The sequence below is a fragment of the Balaenoptera borealis genome (genome assembly GCF_965194805.1).
Source record: "Balaenoptera borealis genome assembly, chromosome: 10".
Taxonomy (NCBI): Eukaryota; Metazoa; Chordata; class Mammalia; order Artiodactyla; family Balaenopteridae; genus Balaenoptera; species Balaenoptera borealis.
In genome coordinates this window covers 64,335,453-64,353,033 of record NC_138874.1, presented here as the reverse complement: position 1 = coordinate 64,353,033, position 17,581 = coordinate 64,335,453, and the positions used below count along the sequence as shown (strand labels likewise).

General features: G+C 53.1%; 1 protein-coding gene and 2 long non-coding RNA genes across 9 annotated transcripts in view; 2 read left to right on the top strand and 1 right to left on the bottom strand.

Moving 5' to 3' along the window:
• TSPAN14 (tetraspanin 14) overlaps nucleotides 1–11,372 on the bottom strand; it is a 55,501-nt gene extending 44,129 nt beyond the window's left edge. The window contains exon 1 of one of the 7 annotated variants that reach the window (XM_082406769.1): nucleotides 11,233–11,372. The gene's annotated coding sequence lies outside the window, so the exon portion shown is untranslated. Of the gene's footprint in view, nucleotides 1–6,259; nucleotides 6,474–11,232 lie in introns of those variants that run through there. The other 6 variants (XM_082406775.1, XM_082406771.1, XM_082406773.1 and 3 more) reach the window with 6 other exon arrangements.
• LOC309635489 overlaps nucleotides 1–17,581 on the top strand; it is a 456,622-nt gene that overhangs the window by 370,230 nt on the left and 68,811 nt on the right. The gene's annotated exons all lie outside the window — the stretch shown is intronic.
• Nucleotides 11,546–16,380, top strand: LOC309635480. The gene is made up of 2 exons (XR_014248848.1): nucleotides 11,546–11,808; nucleotides 14,903–16,380. It is a non-coding gene; the product is annotated as an uncharacterized lncRNA (long non-coding RNA).

Sequence of the window (17,581 nt, the reverse complement as noted above, 5' to 3'; positions counted from 1 at the left end):
AGTGGCACAAACAGGAAAGCCCCCTCTCTGTCCCCACTGTACAAGTCAGCATCACTGTGATCCAATAAGATGCAAGACCCTCTTTAAACAAACAGAAATCTCAGCACCACCGGGGAGCTGGGGGTACAGCTGGGGGAAGTGACGGTACAGCCGGCAGACTGCACGCCATCGACTCAGTGGGAAGATTCATGTCGTGAGGGCTTCCGCTGGTGCTGTGCGCCCGATGCCTGCTGCCTGCCCAGCCTGCCGCCGCCTGCCTGAGATTCAAGAGCCCGGAGATGGCAGAACAAAGGAAAATGGCCGTGGCTCAGGCAGCGGGGGGAGGCTGCAGGCCGGCCTGCCGGCAAGCAGGCTTTTCTAGAGCTGAGTGCTCCAGCGAGGCACAGGGGACACCGGGCTGAGCACTGAGGTACAAAGGAAAATGGAGGCCTCAAGGCTGACAGCTACCCAGGCACACGCCTGGCCCCCACCCAAGGGTGCAGCTGGGCCGGGAGAGCTCAGGCAGACACCACTCCCAGAGGCGGCGGGCAGGTGGCTGACAAGACAGGCACTGTGCACCCCTGCTCCTTGCCCAGCTGCTCAGAGCTCTCCCCCAGGGGGGTTCCAGGCACAGCTAGGGGGCTTGAGGGGGGGGGAGGGGAATCTTGACAGAGGTACCCACAAAGGGCAGGGTCCCTCCAGATTTCCAGGGATGGGGAGCGCTGGGAGAGGGCAGGGTTGGGCTAGGCAGCTCACCCAACATCAGAGAACATGAGTGGGGCCCTGGAGTGGCTAAGATCTGTTCACTAAAGGACTTCTATTAGCATAATGGGCTCCCGCTACCAGCAACAATAGAGGCACTGGCCACCCCCTCTCCTCCTCCCCTCCCCCCAAAATAATTCACAATGGGAGGCAGCAGGAAACCGGGGCAGAGCCCATGAATAGCTCCACTGTCAGTTCCCAGGCGCCACCTCCTCAGCCCCACAGGTCAGCCCTAGCTGCCACCCGGCCACAACAGAAACTTCTGTGCTGCCAAGCTCCAACAACAAGCTCCTTACAACAGAGCGGTGGGCATGGGAAGCTGTGGACTTCTCACAGGGGCGGCATGTGAGGGCAATGGTGGGAGAGACAGGGCAGGGACGCAGGCCTCAAACTCACCAGGTCAGGGTCATATCGGGCACCTTTTTTTTTTAGGGGGGCTATCTGCCAGTCAGCCCTAAAATCTCCCAGCTTCGTGCCCTGCCCTTTGCAGGCATGGGGTGGCCAGAGCCAGATAGGGGAAGATTATGGTCCTTTCTGGGGTACACGGTGGCCACAAGGATGGGGAAACAGCCAGAGCACTCCCAGGACTCCCAGAAGGATCCCAGTAGATGGCTCCAACGTAAGCCCTCTCTCACATCCCTGCCTCCCTGCCCCAACCCATCCCAGGAAGAAAACCTCACCTGCCCTCACCCCCTGCTTCTGCTCTGCAAGGAAGCCGCCTGCTCAAAACAGAAAAACCCATCTATTATTTACACCAAGTGTCTTCTACACAGGCTTTTAAAATCACAGGGTGGAAGTCAGGCCCAGAGCAGCCTGAAGCGGCACAAAGCCAGGCAGAGCCTCTGGGCAGGCAGGAGATGGGGGAATCCCAGAGCTGCGGAAGGTCCAGTGGGGCCTGGACAAGAGGCCTCACACTAACCCCCGAAACCCAGGGAGAATTTGCTCTACTAAAAGCTGATTCCCAAATCCTTGTTTGTTTCTCAGCCAGGATGCCGGACCTCACACCTGGCCCAATTCCTGCAAACTCCTGGGGCCGCTCAAGCCCACTCCCCGCCTCCCCGGAACCTCCCTAGACCCTATCTGGCTCTGACTGCCTCTTCACACTCTTACATCACACTTTCGGGTGCACAGGCAGGCCCACAGGGCACAGCCAAGGGCTGCAAACACCAGGTGCCCTGGAAGCAGGCTGACCTGAGCTGAAACAGACAGACTACAGCGGGAACTAGCACCAGCACTGCAGTCCCTCCAGCTCTAGGCTCTGACTGCAGAAACACAAGATCCCTCCAAAAGAAAAACTCAGAAATGTTCATGCTCCCTCTTGGAATCAAAACAGCGTGTTTCTCTTCTGGTCAAGCACCCCATGCCTGGATTCCCTGTCTAGCCATCTCTACGACAGACCTCTGAGCATGTACATGTGAGGCATTCCTGCAGCTCGGCTTATAGGAACCAAACACTGAAAGCAACCTCAATGTCCATCCATGGGGGGCTGATAAAGTGAATCAGGGTTGACCACACAGAGGAATAACATGCCGCCGTTCAAAAGAATGGCCTGAACTGCGTGTGCTGAAATGGAACAATCCCAAGATAAACTTTAGGGTAGAAATCAGAACTCCCTAAGTAGTGTACGGCATGGCAATAAACAAGAGGAGGCCAGAGACGCTTCACTAGACACCCAACATCTGGTGATGGTGACAGGGCCTCAGGGGAGCAGAACTGAAGGGGTCAGGGGTGGAAATATTAATTTTCACTATATATTTTTATGTATCTTTCATCATGTATTTTTTTAAAGAAAAAAGTTAAAACTAAATTGACATTTAAAATCCCTAAAGTTCATGGCACAAAAAATTTGGCTTGTAGCTCTCTGCAGGCAGTCTCTGGCATCTCCCTAGAACAAGAAGAAGGGGGGGGAAAGGGGAAGAGAGTGCCAGGCTCTGGAGTAAAGACAGACTTACCAACTCAGAGAGTTCCCTGCTCACAACTCCTCCCCAAGTCCCAAAATAGAAAGCCTTCCTAGGAAGACCAAGAGCAGATTTTGACCAAGGCAGAAGGGGAACCTAAGTTATTCCATACAGAGGACCATCTGTAGCCAGGTCCACTCGGTCCACGATGAGACTGTAAGACCCCCAGGTTCTGGGGGCACTGAGCCGCAGGTATCCCAGGCCTCAGCATGGACCCTTCTCAGGGCCCTCCCCAGTCATCAGTGAGGCTCAAGGTCCTAGTGTTACAAACTCATCCCAATTTTAGCAGCTGAAGAAAGCTATTTCAACAGATTTCTAGGCCTGGCCCAACTCCAAGAACAGGCTAAAAACAGTTTCTCCAAAATCCAAGCTCTAAACTCCAACCCCTTAACCACTAAACTCCCTGTACCTTTCAGGAAATGCAAGCTGCAAAATGGAGCTGTGAGATGGGTTTGCACATTTGTTCCTTACTAAAGGAATATGTACATGTTGTTTAAAAGCCTACTTTAACTGACATGTCAATAAATACTCTGCACTCAGAAGCACTGATGTATTTCCTCCAAGTGATTTTCCCCCTAAGGAACAATATAATAACCATCCCAGTCTCTCTCCTGCTTCTGAGGGGTATGACACAATGCCTATTAGAACCAGGACTGGCCAGACCATTTGGGTGAGACCACTCGGCGGGCGGGGAGTGGTTCCTGGATGGAGCTCTCTCTACCTAGCAGAAGTTCCCTGCCCCACCTTGCAGCCCACAACAAAGATCTAATGACTCACAGACTGCCCAGACCACAGAGAAAGGTGGCTGGAAAGAGGGAAGATGTTAAGTTTGGCTCCCCTATCCTATTAGAGGCTTTCTGATGAGTGTTCAATGTTCGACAAGTAGCCCCCAAATTAAGGAGCACAAATGAGACTCCACAACAAGTAGAATCACGCAGGCACTTGGAGCCCTCAGACCTCAGCTGCTGGAGACAAGTTCCTGGGCCCTCAGTGGGCCCTCAGCACCTCTGGTGCAGAATCCTACAACCCTCCATCAGCCCAAGGCCGGTCCCTCTCTGACCGCCTTTCTGCATGAGCGGGCAGCGCCCTACACCCAGGTAGGAACTGACCCTCAACACACCGAATCCTGCAGCCCCCCCGGCTGGCACTTGCCCCACCTCCCCACATCTGTCTTCCCACAGAGAGAGCTTCAGGACTCCCTAGTCCAGAGGGGCCCCAGACAGGCCTGCCCATCCCACCCCTCCACCAGGGCACAAACCACTCACACCTCCCTGCTCCCTCGGGAATGAATGAATACCCCATGGCTACCACCGGCTCTTTTGTTGACAGGCCCCCTTGTCCACGTTTATATCATTACTTGTATTTCACAGGAAGCAGCTAGGACAACAGGAGACGATGACAGTGGAGGTAGGATGGCCGCACAGAGCCACTGTCCCCTGCAGGGGTGGAAGCCAGCCCTCAGGAAGGGGGGAAGGCCCGAACCCACAGCCAGCAGATTTTCTGCACACACCCTTTTTTTTTTTTTTTTTCTCACAACAGCGGGGGGTCTGGTTCCTAACAAGCTGACTGTTGAGACAGGAGCACCCCCAGGAGTAGCAGACACACCCAACAGGGTCATCTGTGCAGGGTGTGACCAGACAGACAAGAGGGGCAGAGAAAACCAGGAGGATCGGAAGGCCTTGGGCAGCGGAAGGAAGCAGCGGGGGATCAGGCCAGAAGGCCCCTGGAGCGGCAGTGGGGGAGAGGGAGGGGATCACCCACTGCACCTCCCTTGGCCCAGCTCAGGCAGATTAGACAGTCGGGTCCCAGGCCTGTGGGAGAGGGAGATCCATAAAGTTGTCAGACTGGTTTGCCCAGGATGCAGAGAACAGGAAACACAAGGTACACAGGCCAAGGAAAGAGGGTCAAGTAGCGAGGGTTGTCCAGAGTCAAATGGCTGTTATCCGGCTCCCAACAGATCTGGCAACAAGGGCAGCAAGCATTGGCCTGGGGGCGGGGGGGGGGGGGTCACAGGGAACCAAGGCCACGGGTCCATGCTGTTTCTTGGATGCAGAGGGCGGTCCGGGGGCCAAGAGTGAAGGAGCCAGGGGCCAAGGAGCCAGTAGATGCTGTAAAGAAAAGGACTAGGGTTTCTGGAAACAAGGGAGTGACGCCCACAAAGAGGGGCACCACTCCTGAGCGACAAGCGTGAGTGGTGATGAGCTCAGGCTAGTGCCTCGTACACTGACAGTCTCTTTTTGACCAAACTAGTCAGGATCCTCTGAGCCCTCTGCCCCATGAGGCCCAAACCCGGGCTTCTGTCTCTGTCCTTGTAGAGTCCAGTTTTAGCAGGAATCCCGCTAAGGCAGTTTAGCCAGGATCTCCTCCCACCCTCCATAGCTGATCACCTTCCACATGTGACCAAATTCCTCATCCTCCCCGTGTAGCACCTGCCACGTGACACCTGATCACCCCAGCCTGCCTTCAGCAAGAACTGTCAGGTCAGTTAGCAAAGAATTACCCTACCCGCCTATAAATTTACCATCCATCCACTCACCCACCTCTGCTCCCGGCTATAAATTCCCACTTTTCCTTGTAACATCTGGGGTTGAGGCCAGTCTCTCTCCCCTACTGCAAAACCCCATTCGCCATTGTTGTAGTCCTTACACCTATCACGACACTCCTGAATAAAGTGTGCCTTACTGCCTTCACGAGTGTCAGAATAATTTTTTTTAAACAATATGGAGCTCCAAGTCTTCCTGGACCCCTCACCCAGAGTGTGAGAACTGCTGGGATTGGGGCTGGCCTCCCCGACCAAGCCCTGGGGGACAGACCCTGTCTGTCTGGCTCAGGGGTGAAGGGCTGAAACCAGACAGCCAAGCTGCAGGGTGATCGGACATTAGGGAGGTCATCTGGAGAGGAAACAGGGTCTCTTCGTGGCCATGGTCACTCAGTGGGCAACCAGGGCCTTTCCTTGGAGCAGCTGGTGGCAGCAGCCAGAAGCCTGGAAAGAGCAGGGACCTGAGCAAGCTGAGTGGGCACCCCAGACTGGGGATCAAAACACTCCAAAAGCTGAGAGTCACACATGGCCTGAACTGCTGCAGTGGGTATGTAGGGCCCAGTCGCCCATCCCTGGGAGGCCAAATCTGAAGCTGGGGTGGCCATATCCCTTATTTCCACCTGCCACTTTCCAACAAGCCCGGGTACCCCATGGTGCCCTGATGGGCTTCTGATGCATCAGCACAGACCCTGCCTTGGAACTGTGTGTCCTGGGATACGCTGCTGCCTTCGACCCTCCCAGGCTCACCACTCAGACTTCAGGGTGTGGATGAAAGAGATACAGGGGACACTCATTTAATTCCAGCTGCTGTGAGGGCCCCTCTCCGGAGTATCAGGACGACAAATTCCTCAAAGCCGCTTTTTTTTTTTTTAATGCTTCCTGGGCCCTGAAGAATAGACTGGCACAGGCCCCAACAGCTAGTACAGGTAAACAGGGAAAACACAGACAGGGGGTTCATCGAACCTCTCCTCAGGGTCAACCTCTGCCCAGCCCCACGTCCTGACCCCTCCCCAAACCTTACCCGTGCAGGAAAGCCCAGCCTCAGCTCTCCCAAATTCCAGGACACACGCAGAGTCTGAGGCAGCACCAGGAGTGTACCTCTGACCCAGGATCCCAATGGCCCCGCCACGGCTCGCAGCCACGCAGCACAGGCTGACAGAGCCCAAGAAGGGAGGAGCTGGTCCCTCCTGCTATCCAGCTGATGGACATCAGGGCTCCAGGAACTTCTTCTTGGCTACTGGGCGTGCGAGACAGAACAGACCTCCAGAAGCCTGCCCAGGCCCACTTACTCTCAGATTACCAGCCTGCGGCCTCTTGAGGGAAAACCACAGCAACGCCCAGCCAGGCCCAGCCCCGCCCAACCCCAGCAGGCCCAAGAATAGAGGAAGTGGGCTTCCCAGAATCCTCGGCTGGTGAGCACTTTTCTGAGAGCCGTCAGCGTGATGGCAGCAGTCCCAAACCAGGGTATCACCCTAACTCAGGGGCTGCACACACTGCTTCTCAAACCTGAAGGGTGTATGCTTCACAGTAACCCCACGAGGGACAGGAAGGGCAGATTCTTCTCACTTCACAGATGAGAAAACCAAATCCAAGAAAGAAAGAAAGAAAGAAAAAAAAAAAAATCAAAGACTTGTCTAGGTCATTCAGCTAGAAAGTAGATACAACTCTAAAGCTGGCCTCACCACTGTCCACTCTAGGTGCTGGACAACATTACTCATCGTTATGTTTAATTGGCACTAAACATTTCCTACTAGCCAGGCCCTTTGCTGGTCCAACACAGCCACTTGCCCTGTCTGAGCCAAAAAAAAAACATGCCGTTAAGGGAGAAAACAGATGTTGAGACATTATGAATACCTCACTGCTATAATGAAGATAAGACAAACCAAGAACGCTGGCATTCACTTAGACCAAAGATTTTCAAAGCACAGGTCTACACAGTCCCCTGAGGACTCTGATGACCAGCCAAGAATGGGACCACTGCTGTAGACCACCATTGCCTCTCTCCGTCTATTCCAGGTAGGAAAGAAAACAGAAGCCCTGAAAAAGGAGGAGACATGCCTAAGGATAGTACATTACCACAAGCAGAAGAACCTGAAGTCTCACCACCTCCACCAGTGTTTCTTGACCCTGCTGGAAGTCACCAGGGACAAAGCCGGTGACAAACCACAAAAGCAAGGTCCACAGGGTAGCCAGCTCTTTGACACCCTGCAAGCGTGGCCCGGGTGGAAAAATGCAATTAACAAAGGGGTTCTAAACCACTTCGCAGGACAGAGAACCACCCCAGCCCCATATTCAAGCCTGTCCTCCATGTGGCTCCATCCTTTAGTAATCTCACCACCTTACCTTTCCATACCCCTAGGCCTGCAAGCTCAGCCCCAGAGTCTCACAGGTGGAAGGGGAAGGGCAAGGCCTAGAAGGGTGCTTCTACATGCTCCTGCTTCCAAGAAAGGTGGCTGTCCCTACTCGCCACATACAGACAGAGCATGAGGAAGTCCAAGAAGTCCAAGGGCTCATGTGCCAGGGCAGAGAGGAGGAACAGGAGCCTGCTTCGCTTCCCATAGGCAATAATATCCCTCCTTAAAGGCGACCAGGACCCAGCAGCAGGAAACAGGAATCCTGGAACCCAGTTTACAGCCCCTAGCACCAGGCTAGGAGCTAAACAAGTGCTTAGTAAGAATCCCTGGCCTGGGACTCATCACTAGTCCTTGGGCTCATGAACTAATGAATGAAAAAATGAATGAGCAAAAGAAGACCCAAGGGACTCAAATAACTTGCCCAGGGTCAGAGGAGCAAGCTGCTTCTGCAGACCACCTCTTACTACCCTAATAAGCATTTTTGTTCACCACACCTCTGTCTTTCAAATGTGGCACCTCAATTCATCTTTAACCTAAATGACATTTCTTTGACTAATTCGTGATCGATGTTCATGGTGACACAGAAACATACGACACTCGGACCCAGACCTTGGGAAGAAGTCACAGAGACGGCACAGTGGTAGGCAGGTGGCAGGCATCAGTGCTGTTCACCAAATGTTTCCAGTCCTCTTTCGCTCCCCACCCTGCAGGGAAGTACGGCCATGTGACTGCTTCGGCCATGAAATGCCACTTCTGGGTGGAAGCTTTAAGAGCCAGGGTGAGATTCATCATGTTCTCTGTTCGTCTGTCCAAGTGACCAGGAACATTTCACTTAATCAGCATGGGTCCCATGGTGAGAACAACATAAAGCAGACATGCGATGCATGTGGTGTAAGAAATCATCCTTTGTTGCTTTAAGCCTCCGAGATTTGAGGATTGTTACCACAGCAAACTCTGATCTATCTAGACAGATACAGTCAATGACTCGCTCCCACTGTGCATGGCAGTGCTGGTCTTCCCATTCCCTGGCTTTAGGGAGACAAAAGCTACATCACCAGTCAACCTGCTATGTGCCCAGATAGTTGAGATGCTTTCAGAAGCAGGGAACATAAGGGCACCTGCACTGAAGAACTTACTAGTTCCTCTGTGGGCCAGGCTTGTTCAGTGTATTAATCAACTTTAATCACTTCTGAGAGGAAGGCATTATCTAATTAGGTATGAGGAAACCCGGTTCACATTCAGACCTTAAGAAAGTTACTCTGTGACCTCTCTAGGCCACAGTTTCATCCTCTGTAAAACGGGACATTAACATTATCTACCATACTGTGTCGTTTCACGGATTAAATGAATGAATACGAGTAAAGCTTCTAGGATAGTATGTGGTGTAAGTCTCAATCATTAGGTCTCAATAAACTTACTATTACTACACATTTTAAAACCAGCAAAGGTTTCCCAGGACCGGCACAATGGCACTTTACAGGCATTGCCAAACTGAATTCTATCTCAGTTGAAGTTAAACAAGTAACAAGTCAAATCCCTGAGCACACAGTAACCTAGAGTGAGACCTCAGAAAATGTTTCCACAACCCAGAGCTTCCAGAACTCCCTGCTCCCTCCCCTCCTTGGGAATTCAGTACCACCAGGACCTGCAGGGCAGGGCGCCCTCCTCTCCCACACAGAACACGTGCTTTGTCCTCCCACTCTCAATCACGGGAAAGGAGGCGCCCTCACCTGCCCTCAGAGATTTGCACAGCTGCCCAGCTGGTAAAGGGGGGAACTTCCCTGGGCAGCCAACCCTTCTGCAGCCCCTTTCTTTCCATGCCCTTTCTTCCCAGAGGCAGCCACAAACCTCCAAATGCACCAGTGGGCTTGAACTCCTGTTTGCCTGAATAATGCTGCTAAGCAGAGATCAAGCTCAGATTAATAAACGCTACAGAGCATCTACTACATGTCCAGCCTGGGTTCTAAGACCACACAGAGCTGCCAGCCAGCTGTGAGCCTGGAACAATGCTTGCAACAGCTCCTGGCACCCCACAGACTCTCAACCATGCTTTGTTGAATGAACTGAAGACCATGTTTGGTAGTCCAAGCAGTGGAGTTCAGAGATGTGGGGATGCAATAAGAGGGGAGGGGAAATCCGTCTGGTAGCCTGGGCTTCCAAGGCTTGACCCCCAGACATTATGGATCCTCATGATGGGACAAAGCTTGGAGACAGCTGAGAGAGGAGCTAGAAGGGCAAACGGGGCCATCATGGAGGAGTACGCGCTTCATTCTGAGGGTGCCAGGGCCCAGGAGGATCCCTGGAAACAAGGGTGCTTTGGCCTTCCACAGGGCTGACTGAATGTAGAGGGGATGTAGGGGTGCTGGGGTGCTCTGATGGCCTAGGCCCCAGGTTTCCCTTCACCAGCAGGGAAGGGTGACCCGAGCACTCTGCAGGCACTAACTTCCCCTACTTTGAGGTCAAGGGGAAGGGGGAAGGCTACTTTTGAGGATTTGGCAGGCAGCTCCACCCACTCCTATCAGCCCCAAGGCAACCCCCATCTCAGAAGACAGGAGGACTCCTACGGAGCAGACCATGGGAGAGAGCACACCTGCAAAGGCTCCAATGCAATGCCCTGCACTCATGGCCCAGGACGACTTGATGCCCCAGACCCCAGCGCGCTGCTACACAGCGCCGCAGCCAGCCGCCAGGGCAGTACGGGGGGCCAACCATTTCCCGACTCCTCACAGCACGGACCCCATCTAGCCTGAGACCAACTTCTATGGGCCTCCCGGATTCGTGTCCCAGCAGTCCCGGTACCCAAGTCCCTACACAGACACACACACCCCCCATACACACACACACACACACACACACACCCATACCCACTGGCGGCACCACCACTCCTCCCCGCAGGAGCAGTGGCCCCGGGACGAGCCAACTCCGCAGCCACAGACCCAACTCGACCGAGGCTCCAGTTAGGTCAGGAGTCGGGCTTCGCTGCAAAGCACAACCCCAAACGACCAACACGGAGAAGCTGGTCACCACCTACTCAAACTCCGCCCGCCCCAAACCCGTGCAGGGCAGAGTGGAACACACGGCCGGGGTGGGCGACTTGGAGCACACTCGAGGCGGGGCGGGGAAGGGGACCGCCCTCCCCAGTCCGCGCCACCCTCCACCCCTGGCCCAAGCTCCGGGCAGCCGAGGGTCCGTGACGGAACCGAAAGGAGTGCCCAACCCAAGGCTCGAGGCTGGGGAGAGGGGCAGAGCCCAGAACCGCGGCGGTCCGACCCCTCCCTCCCCGAGTGCTCCCACTCCCGCCCGGTCGCAGCAGGCACCCGTCCGGGGACACGGACAGGGCGAGGGCGGCAGAACCCCGAGCGCCAGCCGGGTCGCCCGCTTCGGCTCTCACTCCGCCCGGCGCCCGAGTTCGGCTCAGCGGGGTCCGGGCCAAGGCCTCCGGCCCCTCACGGGCGATCTGGGCAGACAAAGCCAGTGCCGCCCGCCGGGCCGCCCCCGGGGCAGAGGCGAGGGAACCGGAGGGACCGATCCTGGACATGGGGAGCAGTCCTAGTCCCCAGAGGGCGCTCAGGGGGATCGGCCTCAGACAATGAGGGGGGCAGGGCCCGACGCTCCAGCGGGGACTCCGCGCTCTACTCACCCGGGCGCGACGGCGGCGGCGGCGGCGGCGGCGACGACGACTGCAGCGGTGCGGCCGGGCTGGGCCAAGGAAGTTAGAGCAAGTTCGGCGGCGCTGGGCGGGAGGGCGCGACTCAGGCCATCCGAGCGCGGGGGCGGGGCGCGGAGGGGCGGGGCCGGGGGCGCGGCGCCCGGCGGCGGCTGAGAAAGGGGCGCCACTTCCCTGCGCCGCCCGGCGCGGCCCCGCCCTCCACGCCTCGCCCCCACCGCTCGCCCCGCCCCCACCGCTCGCCCCGCCCCCACCGCTCGCCCCGCCCGGCCTTCCAGCCCGCGCCTGGGCAGAACCGGCGGGGCCCGGTCCCCGGCGCGTCTCTTCGTCCCGCTTTGGGCGGGGCCGCAGGCGGGGGCGGCCCTAGTCGGCGCTCGCCCCTTGGGTGCGCGGGGCAGGCTGAGCCCGGACCCGCACCCAACGTTTGGGGGCCGGAGCAATACGTGGACGCCACGTCGGCCTTGTCACTGACCCCACCGGAACCCAGCCTGAGAGAAGCGCGAGTTGTGGGTGCACATCTCGGGGCTACGGGGGTGACCGGGTAGAGAGGTGAGCGCAGGGTTAGAAAAATGGCTGAATTGAAAGTACTGGAAGGCGTTCCTGCCGGGCCTCGGAGACTGGGGATGGGGGTGGGCTTCAAGACTGGGGTAGTAAATTAATATTTATTTCTTTGCAAACCGGCCGGTAAAGACTGGCTGCTTGTAGCCTTCATACTAAAAATACCACGCTCTCTTTCGACTGCCTGCCGAGATTTGTCCCTCACCTTCATCCTGACAAGATGGCTGAGAGGATTCTTGCGGGGGGAGGGGACTGAAGGTACAGCCTGTGTTAGAGAGGTATTCACATCGCTGGCTGGGCTCTGATGTTAAAAAGGCTGACCTCTGAAGTCTCAATCCGCCTATCTGAAAAATGAGGCCCAGGCACGCCTCATTTTTTAATGAGCCTTAAACTCATTCAGGTGGAGGAGGGCTAAGCGGTTTGCTCTGGGGACAGCAGGAAGCTCGGATCTGTTAAAATTGGGCCAAGAGGCTAGTTGCACCACATTCTAGTAAAAGCAACCAACAGGTTAAGTCCAATGTAAGGAGGAGATCTTGAAAAGGAACTGTTCAGTCCATTCCCAGTTTTTTCTTATTAAGGGGCATGCAGTCTGCTTGTGACACCCCAGGCAGCTCAGAGACCTCCTTGGAGAACCTGTCCATCCATTCATCCTCGAGCAGATAGTGGGTGCTTGATTGAGCGCCTGATCTGTGCCAGGCCCTGTTTTTTGTTTTGTTTTTTTTAAATTATTTATTTATTTATGGCTGTGTTGGGTCTTCGTTTCTGTGCGAGGGCTTTCCCCAGTTGTGGCAAGCGGGGGCCATTCTTCATCGCGGTGCGCGGGCCTCTCACTATCGCGGCCTCTCGTTGCGGAGCACAGGCTCCAGACGCGCAGGCTCAGCAGTTGTGGCTCACGGGCCTAGTTGCTCCGCGGCATGTGGGATCCTCCCAGACCAGGGCTCGAACCCGTGTCCCCTGCATTGGCAGGCGGATTCTCAACCACTGCACCACCAGGGAAGCCCAGGCCCTGTTTTGATGCTGAGGATTGAGCAGTAAACAAGACAGCTGAAGCCTCTTTCTACATAAGGCTGATTTTCGGTGGAGGACACATTATTGCAGGTTGAAGTAAATGCTAGGACAAAAACAAAGGACTGGGATAGAGAAGAAGAGCTGTTTGTACTTTAGGTGGAGCCAGCAGGGAAAATGTCTTTGAGGAGATGATGGTGAAATTGAAGTCAAGAAAATGAGGAGATAGCTTTGGGAAAAGCCAAGCAGAGACATTCCAAGTCAAGAACAGTTTGTGCCGAGGCCCTGAGAAAGGTAAGCTGTGAATGTGTGAAGGAACTGAAAACAAAACAGTGTGGCTAGAGTAGCAAGCCTGGGAAAAAGAACAAGGATGAAGTGGGGAAGTGGGCAGGGACCAGGCCATGCAAGACTGTGTTTAACAATGGAGACTTTTTATTAAACCATTGAGGGGTTTTATGCAGAAGACTAATGTGTTCTGATTTTCTGCTGTGTGAAAATAAATTGGGTGGGTGGCAGGCACAAATAAAAGCAAGGAGATAATTAGACTGTTATGGCAGCCCCGGCCAAAACTAATGGTGGTTTGGACCAAATTGGTGGCCACACTAAGGTGAGCAGTTGAAAGATGCTGTTTTGGACATGGACACTGATAGGATGGATGTAAGGGCAGGGAATAGAGAAACCAAAGATAACTTTGAAGTTTCTGGCTGGAGTAAGTGGGTGAACAGTGCCTCATTTATTGAGTGGAGTAGCCTGGAGGAAAGGGACTACAGTTCAGGGAGGCACATCAAGAATTCTGTTTTAGGGGCTTGCCTGGTGGCTCAGTGGTTAAGAATCTGCCTGCCAGTACAGGGGACAGGGGTTCAATCCCTAGTCCAGGAAGATCCCACATGCCTCGGAGCAACTAAGCCCGTGTCCCACAACTCCTGAGCCTGCGCTCTAGAGCCCGTGAGCCACAACTACCGAGCCCGCGTGCCACAACTACTGAAGCCCGCGCGCCTAGAGCCCATGCTCCACAACAGTAGAATCCACCGCAACGAGAAGCCCACACACAGCAATGAAGACCCAACGCAGCCAAAAATTAATTAATTTTTTTAAAAAAAGAATTCTGTTTTAGTCATGTTGAGTTGAGATGCCTGTCAGAGATCCAAATCAATTGTCCAGTCACTCGGTGCTCAGAAGAGAGGCCTGGGCTGGGGGTGGGGCTTTGGGAGGCATCATTTTTTTTTTTTTTTTTTTTTCTTTTCTTTTTTATAGCTACTTTATTTATTTATTTATTTATTTTATTTTTGACTGTGTTGGGTCTTCGGTTCATGCGAGGGCTTTCTCTAGTTGAGGCAAGTGGGGGCCACTCTTCACCGCGGTGCGGGGACCGCTCTTCATCGCGGTGCGCGGGCCTTTCACTATCGCGGCCCCTCCCGTCGCGGGGCACAGGCTCCAGACGCGCAGGCTCAGTAGTTGTGGCTCACGGGCCCAGCTGCTCCGTGGCATGTGGGATCTTCCCAGACCAGGGCTCGAACCCGTGTCCCCTGCATTAGCAGGCAGATTCTCAACCACTGCGCCACCAGGGAAGCCCCGGAGGCATCATTTTAATGATGGTAAACACCTTGGGATCTGAGGGAGTCACCTAGGTCGAGGAGGTAGATGCAGAAGAGGAGAGGGTTCAGGAGGGACCCAGAGGAGTCAGACAGAGGAGCCAGAGCAGGAAAGAAGACTGAAAAAGAGGCTGGGGAGGTGAAAGGAGAACCGGGAGAGTGCTATGTCCCAGAGACTGACAAAGCAATGTTTCCAGAAAAGAGTGGTCAGCTGTACTAGATGCTACTTACAGCTCAGATAAGATGAAGAAAGGGAAGGATCGTTTGACTCTGGCCACATGAATGTCATTGGTGCACACGATAAGGACAGTGTTCCAGGAGTAGTGGGGTGGCAGCCAGACCATGGTAGAGCTATTGTGTTTGGACAGCTTGTCCAACAGGGAACACAGAACAGGGAGAGGTCTAGAAAGGGATGTGGAATCATAGGAGGCTTTGACAGAGAATGCTAGATGACCCTAATAGCCATTCTCCCCCATTTCCTTTATTAGACTTTCCAGTTCTAGCTGGGCACATGGCTTCCCTGAATAAAAGCAAGTTTCTAGGACTCCCTCATGGTTCCGTGTGGTCACATGACTCAGTTCCAGCCAACAGGAAGAAAGTGGAGGTGTCCACGTGCAACTTGTGAGAAGTAGCTTTAAAGGGAAGTGGTGTGCTTATCTCAGCCATTGCTCTCTCGTGCTCACTGGAATATGTAAATAGAGCTGCAGCCAGCCTATTCAACTTTGAAGCGGTAGCCATGTGTTGAGGATGTTAGTGCAACAAGTTAGAATAAATCTGGGTTCCTAATGTTTAGGGAGCCACCGTACCTGCTCTGGGCTACTACCTCTTGATTTTGTATTTGAGAAAAAGAAATTTCTGTCTTGTTTAATCCTCTGTTTTCCAGTGCTCATAGCCATATCCAATTTTTACTTTTGTTAGGATACAAAGGGTTTTGTAAAAATATGGAAGTTACTAGAGCAGGTTTGAAGACTGATAGGAATGATGCAGGAGAGACGGCAGGAGTGATGATTCTGAAGAAAAGGTGGAAGGAGATGTTAATGTGGGCATGAATGGTGAGGACACCTCTGGTAGAGGAATGACTCCACCATTATTAAAAAGGGGGGTGTGGAGGCAGAGAAGATGTTTCCAGTGAAGGTTGCGATTGGAAAGATGATCATCCACACCTGATGATTTCTGCTTAACCCTGGATGTGAAGGAGGTCATGAGCCTAGAACAAGGAGAGAGTAAGGCCAGCTTTGTGAATCATGGACCCGATGATGTTGGAGGTCCCGCCAGCCTGAGCAGCCTCAGGGAGACAGCTGCTTTCTGGAGCAGCTGGCCACACTGCTGCAGGGCATGAAGAGGGTGAGGGAAGTGCCCACAAAACCGGCAAGGCCTCCACCCCTCCCCCACCAGGCCTCACTGACAGTTACTTATGACACTCGCCTGCCGTTTCCAGCTGCCCTTTGAGACCCACCAAGCTTTACCTGACCCATTTTTACAATAATACGGGGTGGCTTCAGAAAGCATCAGGGACACTCAAAGCAGGGCAGGCCCATTTTCTCTTCCTTTCTTAAAAAGTAAAAAGAATTGCAGTGGTGATCATTTTGAAATGTATAGAAGTATCAGGTCACTACGTTGTGCACCAGGAACTGCCATAGTGTTGTAGGTCTATTATATACTTCAAAAAGCAAACAAACTCATAGAAAAAGAGATCAGATTTGTGGTTACCGGAGGTGGGGGGGTGGGGAGAAGGGGAATTGGATGAAGGTGGTCAAAAGGTACAAAATTCCAGTTGTGAAATAAAGAAGTACTAGGGATGTCATGTACAACATGATTAATTAACACTGCTGTATGTTACATATAAAAGTTGTTCAGAAAGTAATTCCTAAGAGTTCTCATCACAAGGAAAAAAACTTTTTTATTTTTCTTTTATTTTGTATCTATATGAGTTGATGGATGTTCACTAAACTTATTGTGGTAATCATTTCATGATGTATGTAAGTCATATCATTTTGCCATATACCTTGAACTTACACAGTGCTGTATGTCAGTTACATCTCAATAAAACTGGAAGAAAAAAAAAAGTACAACGTAACCAAAAAACAAAATAAAAGAATTGAGATATGGACAGTCCCAACTCATAAAAGGGCTGTATTGTAAACAATGACTTAGTTTCCGGGCTAGCCCTTAGAACTGTAATTGCCAAGAATATAACTGGATTATTGCACAGACTGCAAGCCTGAGGTATAGATTATGGGAACAAAAAACGTTACAAGGAGGGGTAAAAGAAAGAAGCTGAGAGTTTCTTCTTCTCCTGGACATGGAGTTGGCTATAAGTTTTAAATGGAGGAGCTTGGCCTTTATCATCCTCTGACTTCCTGCTTACCCCCCTGTCCCAGTCTGGTCCCTGTCCTAGTGCTGCTTTTACTCTCCCTGGGCTCCGCTCTGTAGCCCCTCTGTGTGTGTGTGTGTGTGTGTGTGTGTGTGTGTGTTGTGTGTTTGTGTGTACAAGCTGGGGGGCAGCGGGGCGATGAGGGGAAGCAGCTTGAATAGAAGAGGAACTTGGTGTCCAAGTGCTCCTAATTCTCAGCCTCTGGATCTTGAGGAAAATACTTTACATCTCTGAGCCCTACTCTTCTTATCTGTAAAGTCAAGATAATAATAAAACCCACCTCACGAGCTTATAGTAAGAATCAAATGAAATAATGTTTATAAAACATGAGCTGGAAGGAAATCCATTTGTTTTCTGGGAACCACCAGACAACCAAGGATCTTCACTTTAGTCAGGATGTTTTGGTTGGAAGTGAGAAAAACCTACTCAAATTAGCTTAGGCCAAAGGAGGGAAGATTACTGGAAGGATACTCAGGTCACACACAGAATCAAAAGAAGAACTGGAAACCAGATTGACTCTGAACACGAGGGGATGATCCTGCGGGCTGCCCAGTCCAAGAGCCCCTCCCTCTGCCTCTCCTAGTGCTCAGAGTTTGCCCCATGTTGGAGATGTGACTCCGAATAACTACACTCTAGGTTTGTTTGAACAGATCCCAAGGGAGGCCTCTAATTGGCCCAGCTCTAGTCATGTGCCCAGTCTTGGACCAATCACTGTGGCAAGGGAGAGAGGTTTCCGTAACTGAACCAAGTGCAGGTCAATATTCCCATCCCTGTGGTCTGTAGAGCAACACCT